The following is a 14494-nucleotide window of genomic DNA, read 5'->3' as shown; positions in this document are numbered from 1 at the left end:
ACATGATGTAAAGCCAGTGGACACGGCCCGGCCACGTGGTAGAAACGGAGAACTGACTCCTGAATGTTGCCTCTGACCTCCACATGTATCCTTTAGCATGTGCGTGCCCACACAAACACGGAAATCTAAGGAGGAGGAAGAGAGAAAGAAATGGAGCTGGAGAAATGGATCTGCTGGAGCTGGAGTACAGACGTGTGTGAGGCACCTTGTGGGTGCTGGGAATCCAGGCCAGGTCCTCTGCAAGGATAGCAAGTCCCCTTTAACTACTGAGCTGTCTCCAGCCCGTGATGCTCACCTTTAATCCCAGCAGTTAGGAGACAGAAGCAGGTGGAGCTCTGTGCCTTCAGGACCAGCTTGGTCTACAATGCCAGACATGGGTTTGTAACACAAAAACCTCTGAATAAAAGCAAGAGGTAAGCGCTATACCAACTGAATTTACCCACAGCCCTACAGGGGAGTCCCACACCAACCCAAGCTCTTGTGATGACTGCAAACAAACAGCAGACTCAGGAAAAGTGGCGGGCACACCTCCCTTCGGCCGGTGTGCATGGGACACAGAGGAAGCCATTTCTGCAGCTCCTGTCTTTGCGTTCTGAGACAAAATCAACTGTCGACTATAACCCAAGCTGACCTTGAACTCACAATATAGCCAGCACCACCATCCCCTGAGAGGAAAGAATTCTTCTGTTTGTAGAGCTGGTTCATCAGTTAAGAGCATATACTGGCTTTGCAAAGGACCCAAGTTCAGTTCCCAGCACACACATGGGGTGGCTCAAAGTGCCCGTAACTCCAGCACTCCCAGTACCAGGGAGGCTGAGGCAGGGGGCAATCTCTGAATTCAAGGCTTGCCTGTTTACAGATCGAGTTCCAGGACATCCAGGGCTACACACAGAGAAACCTTCTCTCTACATAAATAAATAAACCCCCCAAAAGAAGATCGTATCAGGCGTGGTGACGCACGCCTTTAATCCCAGCACCCGGGAGGCAGAGGCAGGCGGATCTCTGTGAGTTCGAGGCCAGCCTGGTCTACAAAGTGAGTCCAGGACAGCGAAGGCTACACAGAGAAACCCTGTCTCGAAAAACCAAAATAATAAGTAAAAACAGAGACATAAATTAGAGAAAGAAGAGAACGATTAGGCCTGGAAGGAGCAGTTGCACCCCCGGGAACCCTTGTATGTTGTTATCAGGTAGAGGTCGAGGTCACCTCACAGGCTGAAGGACCCCAGTGCCGGCGTCTTCCAGGAGCGCTGTGTGCCTTGCAGCTAGGCGTCGGTGGGAGGTCATCTCTCTGTTCATCAAACAGTGTCTGTCTCATGTGTGAGAGTCATTGTCAGGGCACAGATGGCCATGTATGAGATACAGGAGGGAAGGTATGGGGAAAAATGAAATGAGAGTCTGCCCAGGGCTGGGCATCCACCTGCTTTGTACCTTGGAGCTTGGCCTGAACAGGCCAGCAGAGGGGACCAGAGTGCAGCTGTGCTTCCCCTGCGGGCCTTTCTGCAGTCCCGGCACTGGGACAGAAAACCTCTGGAAGGGACCTAGAAGGGGAAGATGCCATTTGCAGATTTCTGTGTCCCTTGTCCCTTTGAACTTGGTTCCCTAGGGAGTCCTCAGAGCCAGCATCTTTCCAGAACAGCTGGCCTGGGCAACTGGAGAGACTCACCCAGCACCTTGCAGGGCCAGCACAGGCAGCCAGTCAAGCAGTGGCTGGAGGCTGGCAGGTATGTTTAGGAGGGGCTAAGAAAGGTGGGGTTCAAGGGAAAGAGGGAAGGGGAAACCGTTGGGGCCACCTCAGGCTGGAATTTCCTTATCCCCTCATGAGAAGCAAAGTGCTTTCTCAGTTCAGGCCAAGAGAGTAGTCACCAGTGCCTCCTATGCTCTGTTTTGTGCCTGGGACTGGCCTGTGGGACTCACTGCCCCCTGGCTTGTTCTTTCCTGACAAATCAGGCCCCTGCACTGGTCCACTGCCCAATGTGGCCTTTGGGACAGGTATGAGCTGCACTTTCTGTAAGGGGCCAGTGAGCCAACAGGCTCTGTTCAGCTATTGGCTTGTGTTGGGATGGGGGTGGGGTGTCACAGAAAATGCCAGCAGCCTCAGAGAAGAAGCAAATAAACAACAGAAGTGTCTTGTTCCCATACACCTGCCTAGATGCCTTGGAGTGGGTCACACTTTCAGGTGTCACCAACAATTCTTTCAATTCGGGTGCTTTTAAAAATCGTGGCCAAATATGTGTACCAGGGTAGGTTAGCAGAGCTGCAGCCCCTAGCATTGCAGAAACCAGGTGTGGTGGCGCACATCTGTAACCTCAGTACTTAGGAGGTGGAGTCAGGTGGATTAAGAATTCAAGTTCATAAGGGTCCCTTTCATCCCGCCCTACTCTTCAGGAGTGACCCTCCCTCCCTAATATGTGCCAAGAGGGGCCCTCTCCTGTCCTGTTGCTCGGACCCTGTGAAGGCCTTCTGCTGCATCGTATGTCCCAGAAGCACCTTGATCCCTTGGGAGGAGAGGGCTGGACTGTGGCTGCGTGTCATGGGTCCTGAGAATGGGTTGGAGAGACCCAGAGGACCCTGCTTGTAGCTGGGAAACTGCTGGTGGCTGGTGGGCAATAAAGACCTTTCAGTATCTCCCAGCGGGGGAAAAAAAGAATTCAAGTTCATGGGGGCTGGAGAGATGGCTCAGTGGTTAAGAGCACCACCAGCTCTTCAAGAAGTCCAGACTTCAATTCCCAGCAACCACATGGTGGCTCACAACCATGAATAATGTGATCTGATGCCCTCTTCTGTAAAGCACTCATATATAATAAATAAAATAAATCTTAAAAAGAATTCAAGGTCATGCCTTTAATCCCAGCACTCGGGAGGCAGAGGCAGGTGGATTGCTGTGAGTTTGAGGCCAGCCTGGTCTACACAGAGAAACCCTGTTTCAAAAAAAAAGTTCAAGGTCATCCTCAGCCATATAGCAAAATTGGAGGCTAGCCTGGGATACTCACAAATATAATTATAAACCATCAAATTAGCTGTCAGAGCTCTTTCATGTACATAGCAAAATGAGGCCAGACATGCTCACACCGTGTGTAAGCATCTCTGGCCTCCTTCTGCGCAGTCCTTCGGTTGTAAAGAACTGTCTTCTGGGGGCTGGAGAGATGGCTCAGCGGTAAAGATCACTGGCTGCTCTTCCAAAGATCCTGAGTTCAGTTCCCAGCAACCACATGGTGGCTCACAATCATCTATAATGAGATCTGGTGCCCTCTTCTGGCCAGCAGGTGTACATGCAGGTAGAACTCTACGCATAATAAATAAATCTTTAAGAAACAAACAAGAAAACTGTCTTCTGAGCCAATCTTCCGTCATCTTCAGGAGTTGGAGTTAGGCTGGACCTCCTCCCTAAGGATCATGGGACCTTCACCTGAACACCAACCGTTCCTTCCACCAGCTGCACGCCATTCTGCCAAAACTGCTTGTAGCTCCACACCCTGGAGAGGTGGGGCTCCATCTACACAGCCACAGCAGGGGCTGGTGTGGGCATCACCTTCTCTGCGGGTGCAGACCTGGCATCACCTACATCCACTGCTCTGTCAGTAAGCCGGATAAACTCCTTAGTTCCCCAGAGTGGACGTTGATGGACTTGTACCTTAGTTTATGAAAGGGACCCTTCAGGAGATGGCAAGGAGTTGTAGCCACACAGCAGGGTCAGCTGGCAGGACACAAGAAAAGCAAGGGTGAGTTCGGGAAGAGCAGCGGCAGCCTTGTTGCGTGAGGGTACAGCATCTGCAGAGGGGATTTTGACATAGCTTTCCATTCCCATTGTGGCCAGTGCTCATGTGCCTTTCGAGGATAGTGCAGAGGGTAGTGAGGCATGTCAGGTGGAACCACCTAAGTGGCGGGGGGTGGGTGGGAGGTGGGAGGTGGGGTGGGGGGGGCAGGAGGGTGTGTCCGTGAGGAAAGTCTGGTGATGATGGTTTTTATGTAGGTGGTACCAGTGGCATGGGTGGGGTCTGCCCAGAGAGTGTGGAGATACCTTGAGAACGGCTGAAGATCCAGAGCCGACGACCTCACAAACCCTGGAGTGATGCATCAGGGGCCGGATGTCAGCCAGCAGGTGCAGAGTCAGCCCAGCTGTGGGCAATTAAAAAAAAAAAAAGCCATCTGAGGGCTGGAGAGATAGCTCTGTGGTTAAGAGCACTGTCTGCTCTTCCAGAGGTCCTGGGTTCAATTCCCAGCAACCACATGGTGGCTCACAATCCTCTGTTATGAGATCTAGTGCCTTCTTCTGGTGTGCAGGCGCACGTGCAGGCAGAGTACTGTATGTAATAAATATATTTTAAAAAGCCATCTGAGGCTGCGGTGCAGCCCAGAGGGAGGAAGACTACAGGGTAAAGGGAGGAAGGCACAGGTGGCTGACATGCTCTGTGTTCACCTCTAATCTAGAGAGTAAATTGGATAAAAGGGAGGGGAGATGGCCGTGTTAGCTTGCCTCTTCTCAGAGCCTGGAGGCTGAAGGGTAAAGAAAACTTGAATTAGCCGAGCTTGGTGGTACATGCCTTTAATCCCAGCACTCGGGAGGCAGAGGCAGGTGGATCGCTGTGAGTTCAAGGCCAGCTTGGTCTACAAAGTGAGTCCAGGACAGCCAAGGCTACACAGAAAAACCCTGTCTCAGCTCAGAAAACAAAACAAAACAAAGCCCCTTCTGGGACCCCAAAACCATGGGAGGTGTCTGGTAGTGAAGATGAAGAGTGTGAAATAGAGACAGAACACACACACCAAGCGCTACCTTTGAGAGAGAAGCAGAAATCTCAGATCCAGTTCACAGACATGGGGAGGGGGGCCAGGGGGAGGGCTTAGACCAGCCTGGTGTGGGAGATCACGGCAATCAGAGTGCCCAGCATTGGAGTGACTGCATCAGGGAAGAACTTTAACCAGGCAATGGAAGAATCCCACGGCCTGGCTTGTGAGGCTGTGGGCTATGGGGGCACGTGAGATCAGCCTGAGTGCTGAAGAGGCAGAGAAACTGAGCAGTGGGACCAGCATCCATCCTTGGAACTCATGCTGCACACCTCAGGTGGCCCGTGAGGAATCTGTGCCGATGAGTTGGCTCATTTGAGGCATTAGAGATAGTTTTGTGTCAACCTAACACGAGCTGGAGCTGCCTGAAAGGAGGGAACGCCACCTGAGAAAATCCCTCCACAAGCATCGGGCTGAAGGCAAGCCGTAGGGCATTTTCTTAACTAGCAATTGATGGAGCGAGGCACTTCCATTGTAGGTGGGGCCACCCCTGGACCGGTGGTCTTGGGTTCTATAAGTAAGCAGGCTGGGATTGGAGAGGTGGACCAGAGGTTAAGAGCACTGGCAGCTCTTCCAAAGGTCCTGAGTTCAATGGTGGCTCACAACCATCTATAATGAGATCTTCTGCCCTCTTCTGGCATGCAGGTGAAAATGTAGGCAGAACACTATACACATAATAAATAAATGACTTTTAAAAAGAAAGCAGGGTGAGGGGCTGGAGAGATGGCTCAGAGGTTAAGAGCACTGGGTGTTCTTCCGAAGGTCCTGAGATCAATTCCCAGCAACCACAGGGTGACTCACAACCATCTATAATGAGATCTGGTGTCCTGTTGGCTCATGTCAGGCCAAATACTGTATAAATAATAAATAAATACATCTTTAAAAAGGAAAGAAAGAAGGTGGGCATGGTGGCGCACACCTTTAATCCCAGCACTTGGGAGGCAAGAGGCAGGTAGATTGCTGTGAGTTCAAGGCCAGCCTCATCTACAAAGCAAGTCCAGGATAGCCAAAGCTACACAGAGAAACCCTGTCTTGGAAAACCAAAACAAAACAAAACAAAAAAAAAACAAAAACAAAAACCAAAAAAAAAACCAAACAAACAAACAAACAAAGAAAAGAAAAAGAAGGAAAGGAAGGAATAAAGAAAGAAAGCAGGCTGAGCAAGCTGGTAAGCAGCACTCCTCCATGGCGTCTGCATTGTCTCCTGCCTCCAAGTTCCTGCCTGCTTTGAGTTCCTGCATTGCCTTCTCAAGCCAATTAAACCCTTTCCTCCCCAGGTTGCTTTTGGTGATAGTGTTTCGTCACTGTGATGGAGACACTACCTAAGTCATCAGCGTGGCTATCAGCATGGAGGTCCTCTTGGATCTCAGGGACTGGAGGACAGAGAACAGAGGCTAGAGCTAGGTGCTGCTTAGGGGAACAAAGTACGAGGGAAGTGATGTTTGGTACCAGGACACCAGGACAGTGTTCCCTAGACAACTAAGGAAGAGCTATATTCATCAGGGACCTTGAATCTGGCTTGGAGGTTTTGGCTTTGCTGGGCCTATGGTGGGGCAGGATCCTTATGAAGAAGCAAAAGCTTCAGCCGGGCATGGTGGCGCACGCCTTTAATCCCAGCACTCGGGAGGCAGAGGCAGCCAGATCGCTATGAGTTCAAGGCCAGCTTGGTCTACAAAGTGAGTCCAGGACATCCAAGGCTACACAGAGAAACCCTGTCTCGAAAAACAAACAACAAAACAAAACCTAAGAAAGAGAGGAGGATGAGGAGGAGGGGAGGGAGAGAGAGAGAGAGAGAGAGAGAGAGAGAGAGAGAGAGAGAGAGAGAGAGAGAATGCAGATTTGGAAATTCATTTGAGATGTGTGAATATCCCCAAAGGAGCAAGTATAGGAAATTAATTCAAAACGGTGAGAGGGCCAGGTGCAGCCGTGACATTTTGGAGCTTTATGGTTGGGTAAGGCACAGATGCTACCTACCAAGGTGATTGGGACAAGTCTGCGATAATCTGGGCCTATAAATGTTAACGAGTAAATGTGAGTGAGTATCTCATGGGAGTGGAAACAGATTCTCCCTGAAGCCAGATTTTTTGTTTGTTTGTTTTTGTTTTGCTGAGACAGGGCCTCACTGTGTAGCCTTGGCTGGCCTGGAACTTGCTATGTAGACTCAGCTGGCTTCAAACTCAGAGATTCACCTGCCTCTGCCTCCCAAGTAAAGCTGTATATGTCACCATGCCATGCTCATAAAGTTGACTGCGAATGCCAGTGCCAGCAATGGCTTCCCTGTCTAGCAGCCGTCCTCCAAAGAGGCCCTAGAGGCCCCACAGGTCACATCTGTTGCCACAGGTGCTGGCTGCATTTCAGAACTGAGTAAGACCTTACTGATGGAGACACTATGTTCTGGTGGCAGGATTTGGAGAAATAAAGCTAGGACTCAGCAGAAAGTGTCTCCTCCCTGCGAGCTAAGCCCCATGGTGCCAGAAGTTGCTGCTAATAATGCTGGGGTGGGTTACGACAAATAGTCCGACTGGGTTGTGTGGACCCTGCACACATCACAGTGTGGCAGCTGGTGCAATAGTGGCCCAAGTGGTTATGAATAAAACTTTCTAAGCCAGGTGTGGTAGCACACGCTTTTAACCCCAGCGCTCAGGAGGCAGAGACAAGTGGGTCTCTCTGAGCTCCAGCACAGCCTGCCTGCTTAGAGAATTCCAGGAAAACAGGGACTGCCTATAGAAACAAAAGCAAACAAACTAAGCTCCCTAACTTCCTAACTGGATTTACTACCCTACCAGAGGAGGAAATTCATAGTGACCTGTGGTCTCTCAACAGGGCGAGAGGATATGTGTGGGCTAAGAATTTGGGGGAAGGAACTCCATCTACAAATCCACAGAGGGGACATGACGCGGAACGCACTTTAGTTACTGGTATCATAGGCGAAGTGAGGTAAGTGTTGCTTTTGTCTCCCCAAGGAAAGGAACTGTGGCAACAGAAGATAAGGAAGGAGGTGGGGGGGGCTGTGTGAGATGGAGGGAGTGGGGGGCTGTGTGAGATGGGAGGGAGTGGGGGGCTGTGTGAGGTGGAGGGAGTGGGGGGGGCTGTGTGAGATGGAGGGAGTGGGGGGCTGTGTGAGATGGAGGGTGTGGGGGGCTGTGTGAGATGGAGGGAGTGGGGGGCTGTGTGAGATGGGAGGGAGTGGGGGGCTGTGTGAGGTGGAGGGAGTGGGGGGGGCTGTGTGAGATGGAGGGAGTGGGGGGCTGTGTGAGATGGAGGGAGTGGGGGGCTGTGTGAGATGGAGGGAGTGGGGGGCTGTGTGAGATGGAGGGTGTGGGGGGCTGTGTGAGATGGAGGTAGTGGGGGGCTGTGTGAGATGGAGGGAGTGGGGGGCTGTGTGAGATGGAGGGAGTGGGGGGCTGTGTGAGATGGAGGGAGTGGGGGGCTGTGTGAGATGGAGGGTGTGGGGGGCTGTGTGAGATGGAGGGAGTGGGGGGCTGTGTGAGATGGGTGTGGGGGGCTGTGTGAGATGGGAGGGTGTGGGGGGCTGTGTGAGATGGAGGGAGTGGGGGGCTGTGTGAGATGGAGGGAGTGGGGGGCTGTGTGAGATGGAGGGTGTGGGGGGCTGTGTGAGATGGAGGGTGTGGGGGGCTGTGTGAGATGGAGGTAGTGGGGGGCTGTGTGAGATGGAGGGAGTGGGGGGCTGTGTGAGATGGAGGGAGTGGGGGGCTGTGTGAGATGGAGGATGTGGGGGGCTGTGTGAGATGGGAGGGAGTGGGGGGCTGTGTGAGATGGAGGGAGTGGGGGGCTGTGTGAGGTGGAGGGTGTGGGGGGCTGTGTGAGATGGAGGGAGTGGGGGGGCTGTGTGAGATGGGAGGGAGTGGGGGGCTGTGTGAGGTGGAGGGAGTGGGGGGGGCTGTGTGAGATGGAGGGAGTGGGGGGCTGTGTGAGATGGAGGGAGTGGGGGGCTGTGTGAGATGGAGGGAGTGGGGGGCTGTGTGAGATGGAGGGAGTGGGGGGCTGTGTGAGATGGAGGGTGTGGGGGGCTGTGTGAGATGGAGGGTGTGGGGGGCTGTGTGAGGTGGAGGGTGTGGGGGGCTGTGTGAGATGGAGGGAGTGGGGGGCTGTGTGAGATGGAGGGAGTGGGGGGCTGTGTGAGATGGAGGGTGTGGGGGGCTGTGTGAGGTGGAGGGTGTGGGGGGCTGTGAGATGGAGGGAGTGTGGGGGGCTGTGTGAGATGGAGGGTGTGGGGGGCTGTGTGAGATGGAGGGAGTGGGGGGCTGTGTGAGGTGGAGGGAGTGGGGGGCTGTGTGAGATGGGAGGGAGTGGGGGGCTGTGTGAGATGGAGGGAGTGGGGGGCTGTGTGAGATGGAGGGTGTGGGGGGCTCTGTGAGATGGGAGGGTGTGGGGGGCTGTGTGAGGTGGGAGGGTGTGGGGGGCTGTGTGAGATGGGAGGGAGTGGGGGGGCTGTGTGAGATGGAGGGTGTGGGGGGCTGTGTGAGATGGGAGGGTGTGGGGGGCTGTGTGAGATGGGAGGGTGTGGGGGGCTGTGTGAGATGGGAGGGAGTGGGGGGCTGTGTGAGATGGAGGGAGTGGGGGGCTGTGTGAGATGGAGGGTGTGGGGGGCTCTGTGAGATGGGAGGGTGTGGGGGGCTGTGTGAGGTGGGAGGGTGTGGGGGGCTGTGTGAGATGGGAGGGAGTGGGGGGGCTGTGTGAGATGGAGGGTGTGGGGGGCTGTGTGAGATGGGAGGGTGTGGGGGGCTGTGTGAGATGGGAGGGAGTGGGGGGGCTGTGTGAGATGGGAGGGAGTGGGGGGCTGTGTGAGATGGGAGGGAGTGGGGGGCTGTGTGAGATGGGAGGGAGTGGGGGGCTGTGTGAGGTGGAGGGAGTGGGGGGCTGTGTGAGGTGGAGGGTGTGGGGGGCTGTGTGAGATGGAGGGTGTGGGGGGCTGTGTGAGATGGGAGGGTGTGGGGGGCTGTGTGAGATGGAGGGAGTGGGGGGCTGTGTGAGGTGGGAGGGTGTGGGGGGCTGTGTGAGATGGAGGGAGTGGGGGGCTGTGTGAGGTGGAGGGTGTGGGGGGCTGTGTGAGGTGGGAGGGTGTGGGGGGCTGTGTGAGATGGAGGGAGTGGGGGGCTGTGTGAGGTGGGAGGGTGTGGGGGGCTGTGTGAGATGGAGGGAGTGGGGGGCTGTGTGAGGTGGAGGGAGTGGGGGGCTGTGTGAGGTGGAGGGAGTGGGGGGCTGTGTGAGATGGAGGGAGTGGGGGGCTGTGTGAGATGGGAGAGAGTGGGGGGCTGTGTGAGATGGGAGGGAGTGGGGGGCTGTGTGAGATGGAGGGAGTGGGGGGCTGTGTGAGATGGGAGAGAGTGGGGGGCTGTGTGAGATGGGAGGGAGTGGGGGGCTGTGTGAGATGGAGGGAGTGGGGGGCTGTGTGAGGTGGAGGGAGTGGGGGGCTGTGTGAGGTGGGAGGGTGTGGGGGGCTGTGTGAGGTGGGAGGGTGTGGGGGGCTGTGTGAGATGGAGGGAGTGGGGGGCTGTGTGAGATGGAGGGAGTGGGGGGCTGTGTGAGGTGGAGGGTGTGGGGGGCTGTGTGAGGTGGGAGGGTGTGGGGGGCTGTGTGAGATGGAGGGAGTGGGGGGCTGTGTGAGGTGGAGGGAGTGGGGGCCTGTGTGAGGTGGAGGGAGTGGGGGGCTGTGTGAGGTGGAGGGAGTGGGGGGCTGTGTGAGATGGAGGGAGTGGGGGGCTGTGTGAGGTGGAGGGTGTGGGGGGCTGTGTGAGGTGGGAGGGTGTGGGGGGCTGTGTGAGATGGAGGGAGTGGGGGGCTGTGTGAGATGGAGGGAGTGGGGGGCTGTGTGAGATGGAGGGAGTGGGGGGCTGTGTGAGGTGGAGGGAGTGGGGGGCTGTGTGAGATGGAGGGAGTGGGGGGCTGTGTGAGGTGGGAGGGTGTGGGGGGCTGTGTGAGATGGAGGGAGTGGGGGGCTGTGTGAGGTGGAGGGAGTGGGGGGCTGTGTGAGGTGGAGGGTGTGGGGGGCTGTGTGAGGTGGAGGGTGTGGGGGGCTGTGTGAGGTGGGAGGGTGTGGGGGGCTGTGTGAGATGGAGGGAGTGGGGGGCTGTGTGAGGTGGAGGGTGTGGGGGGCTGTGTGAGGTGGGAGGGTGTGGGGGGCTGTGTGAGATGGAGGGAGTGGGGGGCTGTGTGAGGTGGAGGGAGTGGGGGGCTGTGTGAGGTGGAGGGTGTGGGGGGCTGTGTGAGATGGGAGGGAGTGGGGGGCTGTGTGAGATGGAGGGAGTGGGGGGCTGTGTGAGGTGGGAGGGTGTGGGGGGCTGTGTGAGATGGAGGGAGTGGGGGGCTGTATGAGGTGGAGGGAGTGGGGGGCTGTGTGAGATGGAGGGAGTGGGGGCTGTGTGAGATGGAGGGAGTGGGGGGCTGTGTGAGGTGGGAGGGTGTGGGGGGCTGTGTGAGATGGAGGGAGTGGGGGGCTGTGTGAGATGGAGGGAGTGGGGGGCTGTGTGAGGTGGAGGGAGTGGGGGGCTGTGTGAGATGGAGGGAGTGGGGGGCTGTGTGAGATGGAGGGAGTGGGGGGCTGTGTGAGATGGAGGGAGTGGGGGGCTGTGTGAGATGGGAGGGTGTGGGGGGCTGTGTGAGATGGAGGGTGTGGGGGGCTGTGTGAGATGGAGGGTGTGGGGGGCTGTGTGAGATGGAGGGTGTGGGGGGCTGTGTGAGGTGGAGGGAGTGGGGGGCTGTGTGAGATGGAGGGAGTGGGGGGCTGTGTGAGGTGGGAGGGAGTGGGGGGCTGTGTGAGATGGAGGGAGTGGGGGGCTGTGTGAGGTGGAGGGTGTGGGGGGCTGTGTGAGATGGAGGGAGTGGGGGGCTGTGTGAGATGGGAGGGAGTGGGGGGCTGTGTGAGATGGGAGGGTTTGGGGGGCTGTGTGAGATGGGAGGGAGTGGGGGGCTGTGTGAGGTGGAGGGAGTGGGGGGCTGTGTGAGATGGAGGGAGTGGGGGGCTGTGAGATGGGAGGATGTGGGGGGCTGTGTGAGATGGAGGGTGTGGGGGGCTGTGAGATGGGAGGATGTGGGGGGCTGTGTGAGATGGAGGGTGTGGGGGGCTGTGTGAGGTGGAGGGAGTGGGGGGCTGTGTGAGATGGAGGGAGTGGGGGGCTGTGAGATGGGAGGATGTGGGGGGCTGTGTGAGATGGAGGGTGTGGGGGGCTGTGAGATGGGAGGATGTGGGGGGCTGTGTGAGATGGGAGGGTGTGGGGGGCTGTGTGAGATGGGAGGGTGTGGGGGGCTGTGTGAGATGGGAGGGAGTGGGGGGCTGTGTGAGGTGGAGGGAGTGGGGGGCTGTGTGAGATGGAGGGAGTGGGGGGCTGTGAGATGGGAGGATGTGGGGGGCTGTGTGAGATGGAGGGTGTGGGGGGCTGTGAGATGGGAGGATGTGGGGGGCTGTGTGAGATGGGAGGGAGTGGGGGGCTGTGTGAGATGGAGGGTGTGGGGGGCTGTGTGAGATGGGAGGGTGTGGGGGGCTGTGTGAGGTGGAGGGAGTGGGGGGCTGTGTGAGATGGAGAGAGTGGGGGGCTGTGTGAGGTGGAGGGTGTGGCGGGCTGTGTGAGATGGAGGGAGTGGGGGGGCTGTGTGAGATGGAGGGAGTGGGGGGCTGTGTGAGATGGGAGGGTGTGGGGGGCTGTGTGAGATGGAGGGAGTGGGGGGCTGTGTGAGATGGAGGGAGTGGGGGGCTCTGTGAGATGGGAGGGAGTGGGGGGCTGTGTGAGATGGGAGGGAGTGGGGGACTGTGTGAGGTGGGAGGGTGTGGGGGGGCTGTGTGAGATGGGAGGGAGTGAGACCAGAGAGAGAGTCCATGAGTGAATCACCAGCAATGTCATGGGCAACCCCCAAAACAAAAGGGCTGAGGTTTTATAAGTTTTGGGGAATTGGTGGGGTGCTTCTCTTCACATGATTTAGTTCAACATAACATACAAGACAAAGAATATGGAGTAGGCAGGTGTCTTGAATTAAGAGCTATCACAATCGCCCAGTGCTGTTAGCGCATGCTTTTAATTCCAGCACTCAGGAGAGAGAGGCAGGAGGATCTCTGTAAGTTCGAGGCCAATCTGGTCTACAAAGTGAGTCCAGGACAGTCAAGGCTACACAGAGAAACCCTGTCTCAAAAAAACAAAACAAAACAAAAAACCCTCTCACAGTGGGAGGAAAGATGGACACTTGTTGTAGGCTAGAGAAATGGCTCAGAGGTTAAGAGTTCTGGCTGCTCTTCCAAGGGTCCTGAGTTCAATTCCCAGCAACAACATAGTGGCTCACAACCATCTATAGTGATCACAATTATCTGTAACTCCAGCTCCAGGGGATCTGATGCTCTCTTCTGATCTCCACGGGAACCCTGCACACATGTGCTGCACAGACATCCATGCAGGCAAACCATTCATTAATAATAATAATAATAATAATAATAATAAGAAGAAGAAGAAGAAGAAGAAGAAGAAGAAGAAGGAAGAGGGAGAAGAGGAGGAGGAGGAAAGGGAAGGGGAAGAAGAAAGAACAGTCAAAACAGACTTTTTTTTCAAGATAGGGTTTCTCTGTGTAGCCTTGGCTGTCTTGGACTCGCTGTGTAGACCAGGCTGGCCTTGAGCTCACAGCAATCCACCTGTCTCTGCCTCCCAAGTGCTGGGATTAAAGGTGTGCGCCACCTTGCTCGGCAAACATTTGTTTGTTTTAAGATTTATTTATTATGCATACAGTGCTCTGCCTGCATGTACACCTGCAGGCCAGAAGAGGGCACCAGATCACACCCTAGATGGTTGTGAGCCACCATGTGGTTGTTGGGAAAGAACTCAGGATCTCTGTAAGAACAGTCAGTGCTCTTAACCTCTGAGCCATCTCTCCAGCCCCAGACTTCTTAACTCTATCCAGATATCTGGAGGGAGGTGTGGCCTGATTTATTCAGGGTATGGGGTCTGTCTGGCCTTTTAAAATAACCGCTGTATTTACAGGGCAGTTCTGAGTTCTAAGGTCTAAGGTACAGTCATAGTGTGTCTTAAAATGCCTTAAGGATCCATTTGTCCTCCCTCCCCTTTCTTTTTCTGGGGTCTTCAGCCATGTTAGGCCTGCCTTTTACTGCTAAACTATATCCCCAGCTCAGAGATCTACAGAGAAAGATATAGAATTCAGAGCCAAGGATAGAACCCAGGTCTTACATGTGATCTTTAATTCTGGCATTGGACTTTGTGTAGTTTTAAGAATCTTTATTAATGTATTTGTCTCTATGTGCCACATGTATGTGGGTGTCCATGGAGGCGGGGGGGGGGGCTGGATCCCTGACGCTAGAGTTAATAGGCACTTGTAAGTTGCCTGACACGACTGTCTTATCCTCTGAGCCACCAGTCCCAGCAGTATGATTAACTCAGCAGATGCTAGATGTTCCGGGCTGGCCTGGAGGGGCGTGGCCACTTGCCTTAGCAGCCATGCACTCTCCCTGGATATCCCGCTCCACAGCTGCAGGAGCCTGGAAACTTATGTTCCGTCAAGCTCCACCGTGAACTATACTTAGCCATGTGGGCGCGGCCAGGAGTGGATGCTCTGAGTATAGATAGTAACAAGTGGGCTATTTCAAGCATCTGGAGAACCCCCTGGAATATTCCAGGCCAAAATGCTATTCATAGAATCCACTGGGCTTCTGGAAGCAAACGCCATAACCTTCGTGTCTCTTTGGCTTTCAAAAGGC

Source organism: Acomys minous (genome assembly GCF_964271855.1).
Source record: "Acomys minous genome assembly, chromosome: 14".
NCBI classification, from domain to species: domain Eukaryota; kingdom Metazoa; phylum Chordata; class Mammalia; order Rodentia; family Muridae; genus Acomys; species Acomys minous.
The sequence above is the reverse complement of the archived record's forward strand: the minus strand, read 5'-3'. Positions refer to the sequence as shown.